Raw genomic sequence first — 5037 nt, 5'->3', positions numbered from 1 at the left:
TTGTTTTACTGTCAATCCACCATTAACCCATTCCAAATAGAGCATCCAAAATTTGTCCTAGAAATTTTATTCTGTGTTCAAACGTTGGAAATTCAAAATATATTTATCCACACTCTAAATGATAAGTTAGTCCTGTTTGGTAGTTACAATGGTCTCCAAATGTAACATGTCAGATCTCTTGTGATGATAATGAAGATCACCTTAACGCTATCTTAGTTACAGTTCCTTTCACATTACGTATGACCATATGTCTGGGCAAGCAAACATATGATGACGGGCACATATGACATTTACTTCCACTGACGATAGGTCTTCGTCGGTCCGTATGCGCCAAGTTTATATTTTTGAGATTATTCAATATATTTCTAACAATTAAATTACTGGTTTTAAATATTTCGCTCCCAGTACTGCATTTGATAGATTTTTTTTACCGAAATCATCTGTTTTACGTAAATATTATTTTTTTAATATGATTTTAAGTAAATATTCACTTGTGATTCATCATTAAAAATATAAATTCCTTGTTCAGTTATTGAGTTTGCCTGTAATATGAGTGTAAGAAGACAACGAAAGACAATTCCTGATAAAACAAAATCCGGTCGTAAGTCAAATTCAAATACATGGTTATTTTATACCAAGTAAAAATTAGCAGGTGCTTCATGAATCTGCAAAATTACACTGTCACAGTCTTATGACGGTCTACTTTATAAAAACAAAATGAAACCAAATAATTGCTTCAACTTGTCCGTTCGATAACCTGATAATCGAAAATTGAATATCCTTGGTGATTTTCTGTAAAAGCAGACACACTTTTTGGTTATCTTGTGGGGCATGATGAAGATGTTCTGGAGTGGAACCGCAACATATCCCCTTTGTATACAATTCTCAATGTATTGTTTCAAAGACTTTTGGTAAGATTTCTTTTCATTTTCATGATGTGAGTTAAGGCTATTGAGGTGGTATCAGCATATCATGGTGTCTGTACTCCGGCCATTATTTTACTGGTATTGATGACTCAAATAGTGGTAGGTCAGTAATATATTGAGGTAGGGATAATCAATGGAAATCGTGAAAGCTTGAAACGCTACCCCTTATTAAATTTGATAGTTGATGCCTTTCTGCATGTTTTCCATATTTGATCTTTTACTGTTTAAATTATTATGCAAACTTCCAACTCCCATTGTGTATCGACTGTTTCCCCTATGCAATATTAATATAGCTGAGCAGATAATTATGTGGAGTGGAGCAGTGGTTGTTTCCTGATGCATATTTTAAAAAGACTTAAATTTGTGAAACCATAATAAATCTTTGTCTAATAGGTGATGGAGTTCAATTACATGCATTTTGCTAATGGGAAATATTTTTGTTGTTCAAGTAACGTTAAGATACAATCATATGCGGCACCATGAGAAACTTCAATAGTAGTAATACACTAAAACAAAAGGTTAAAACTAATAAAGTAATGGAAAAGGTTGTGCGACAAATATCACAGTTTTTAAAAGTTGACAAATGCTCCATTTTTTCATTACATACCTCAACTATAAAAAGTTAGTGAAACAATGTCAGTAGCAGCACTAAGTGCACATATATTACAAAACATCCGTTAACAGAAAGTGCAAAAATTTATATCGAAGTTCCATTCCATGCGATTCATTCCATGTTTGAAGGTTAGCTATCAATGCACTGTTTAATCTGTCTGAAACTACAATTGCTTCGTCATGATTGTATATGGAGTATCCACAGCCCCTTCGTATATTGCCTTCTAGCGTTGCTGAATGCATGAAACCCTCATCTTTGTAACATTTACCTTTTAAAAAGTTTGTTTACAAAATCATCTCAGGCTTTATAGACTGAGAAATGGAATAATTTTTACAGGTGGTAATGTGAGCCCTGAAAATTCTAAATTCTACAATAATATCAAAAAAGAAACACTTTTACCCTCCATATTGTATTAAAGCATTCCTCGGCACAGAAATAAAACGGCAACTGCGATGAAACTACCTTGAATCAACGTCACTACTATTGACAACCACAATTCCTATTGTGTCTACTGCTTGAACCTTTGGTTTCTTATTTCTCTGTTTATAAGTCAATTGACACAGACCCAAAAAATAAATAGCGATACTATCTCTATAAGTTTGACTACGTTTAGTTAATAATTAAATGGGAGGACAACATGAATCTTACCACAGTTCTTCTTCCTAGGATGGCCCAAAAAAGACGTTAAGCCGATAGGCATCTGTGAAGTCTTCTCTCAATCTTGTTATACAAAGAGCGATGGGTGAAAACACTACTCCATCGCATGAATGCACAGATAACACGAACCATATACATCACTAAAAATTCATTAGAAAAGAGTTGGTCACATTGGTCATTAGAAAACATGAGTTATTAATTAGCTTGAGATTGATTTTGTGCATGATAAGTCAGTTATACCAAGAATTCATCATGACACCACATAAATTAGGATAAGATTCATGTTTAACTCTGTTTGAGAGAGATAAATCAAAAACATGTGATCCATAAAATCCAAAAACAGATTGATGACAGATAGAACCCAAATTATAAAGTATAAACCACCACACGATAAGACATGTTGATCATTTTCAAGCCGATAGCAGCACTGGATATAATAAATTTGTCTCTCGTGGTATTTAAGAGATCATGAGAGAATAATATTGACAAATTCAAATGTTAAGTAAGCAAAGCATTTTCAGTTTTGTCCAAACAGAGACTAATCCATAACAAACAGAGACTAATCTATAAAATTATATGGAAATGTTGTTGTACTCAAAGGCCACTAATGAAAACTTAAAACTCAAAATTAGATATTTCGACATATGGTCAAAATACATGAATATATATAACACAAATTAGCCATTATACTACCATTATAACAATTGACTATTATTATCACTGAACCCTATAGTACATCCATCAAACCCATTGTTATACAAACATACATATTAAACGAATGTATAAGCCCTAACAGAGATGGAAGATGCCAACGAACAATTTAGTGTTAAGATTAAGTGTCAAGAAACCCAAGACACCTCAAAATTGTCAGACAAATCATAGCAGCCTATGATTCGAATATATACTATAGATAAACTAACGATTTCATTAACAGGATAATGCTCCCGGTTATCTAAAAGAATAGTCCAATCCATTTCGCAATAAGTTAGGTGATCCAATTTGGTTAGTCAGCAAATATTTACTGTTGGGCAGAAATAAAAATATATTGGAGCGAAAGATGTACTCTTCCACAAACTGCAGTCCGATGACCTCACAATCTCATCTATCTAAGCTAAGAGTATCGTTTCCAAACAGACATCCTAGTCCCTTTTTTTCAAGTAGTGATAACAGTTGCGTACCTCTGCAAATTCTTGATCGACATACATTTGTGTTATGCAAAACAACATATTAAAATTCATGATAGTAACTTATACATAGTTCTCATTTAGTATACTAATTTATACACAATACTAACCTTGGGTGTTCATATCACATTTTCCGTCTTTAGCCTTGTCCGGGTAATCTTCTTCGGTTCTTTAGCCTTGTCCAGGTAATCTTCTTCGGTTTCGATTTTACCATTCTTAATGATGCACTGGAACCCATATTCCGTAAGACCTCCATCACATCTTTGGATGTAAGATGTATCACAGTCCACAAACTCTTGTTTACACAGTGCACTCAGATCTCTAGTAATGATCTTTTTTACACCTTCCACTGCAGCAACAGTTGAGAAAGCCCAACAAATGATCCCTCCAATTTTCAAAAATCCACAATTTCAATAACAAAAATAGATTCAAAAAGGAAAAAAAAAAGATACAACAACGAATGAGACTAATCATAGTATAAATTGAGGTTTCTTTGTTAGAAGCTTCATTGTCATTATATGTAACTTATCATTCTGCATCATGCAAGAAATAGAGCCCTCAAGCAGCTCTTATGGAAACTTTTATTGGTTGAGGGCCTCCAGCATAAGCAAGCAGAGAAATGGAACAGTTTGCCATGATAAAATAGATTTCATTTTTTTTTCTTGAGTACAATAATAAAAAAAAAATATAACCGCCATTCGTATATCCAAAATGACTTTCTGCAGCGAACAACTGAACTAATTAAAGCTTAGTGAATTATCAAAAACAAAAATTCGGAAAAATGAATAAAAACCCACATTTCATACTATCCAAAATTAGAGAAAGTCACATCTGGGATTAACCATGGAGCAATTACCTATGATGGAAATTCATAACAAAATTTCGGAAATTCATAACAATTGTTGATTAAGGTATCGCCTAACAGAATTAAAAATCAAAGTCAGAAATTACCTAAGATGGATGGCACCTCTTTTCCGAAAACAACAGTTGAAACCTGCAAACAATGAACTTAGAAACTTGAACTAAAAAATCAAACGAAAATTGAAAAGAATTAAAGAAAAATAAGGGTAGAATCAAACTAAAATTGAAAAGAATTAAAGGATAAAAAACGACAATTACCTAGCAGTGTTGAGAGAGAATGCGTCTGAAACATGGTAAGATGATGACCTATGTTGGTGTTTATATAGAGGAACATTTTTAACGTATGAGTGATTAACGGTCTTCAATGTCGACAATCACAGGAGATCTCTGCCCTAATTTCGTTTTGATAATGTGTACGGAAGAAGGGGATAATAATGGAGGAATCATAATGTGTAGCGGACGAAGAGGATAATATTGAGGAATCAATCTGAGTGGTTGGATCTGGGCGTAAAACATGGATTGATTTTCAGCCACGATTTGTCTTTCAACTTTGGGAGATTTTGAGAGCAAATGGTAGCCGTGGATCGCAATAAATTTTCCAACTGGAACCGTCGGATCATACAAAAATCATTTGTTTTTGTAAGATAGATGTTTCATCATTCATGAGCTATCTGTATTTTAGTTCATCATGGCTTGTTACTAAAATTACCAAAAGAAAATATAAATTATCTATCTATATTATAAGAGACAATGGTGTTTTTCTATATGGACGGTTGTTCACAATTTGGACATATAA

At 33.2% G+C, this 5037-nt stretch overlaps 1 long non-coding RNA gene across 3 annotated transcripts; it reads right to left on the bottom strand.

The window, feature by feature from the left end:
• Positions 1-1502: 1502 nt before the first annotated feature.
• On the bottom strand, positions 1503-4696 carry LOC113299610. Of its 3 annotated transcripts, XR_003335135.1 has the most exons (4): positions 4500-4687; positions 4332-4374; positions 3491-3729; positions 1503-2336 (listed from the first exon to the last, which is right to left on the bottom strand). It is a non-coding gene; the product is annotated as an uncharacterized LOC113299610 (long non-coding RNA). The 3 variants fall into 3 exon arrangements; XR_003335134.1 differs by having other exon boundaries at positions 1503-3765; positions 4500-4696; XR_003335133.1 differs by having other exon boundaries at positions 1503-3729; positions 4500-4693.
• Between the last annotated feature and the right edge of the window lie 341 nt (positions 4697-5037).

This window comes from Papaver somniferum, chromosome 7 (assembly GCF_003573695.1).
Source record: "Papaver somniferum cultivar HN1 chromosome 7, ASM357369v1, whole genome shotgun sequence".
NCBI classification, from domain to species: domain Eukaryota; kingdom Viridiplantae; phylum Streptophyta; class Magnoliopsida; order Ranunculales; family Papaveraceae; genus Papaver; species Papaver somniferum.
This window is presented reverse-complemented; position numbering and strand designations above follow the sequence as displayed.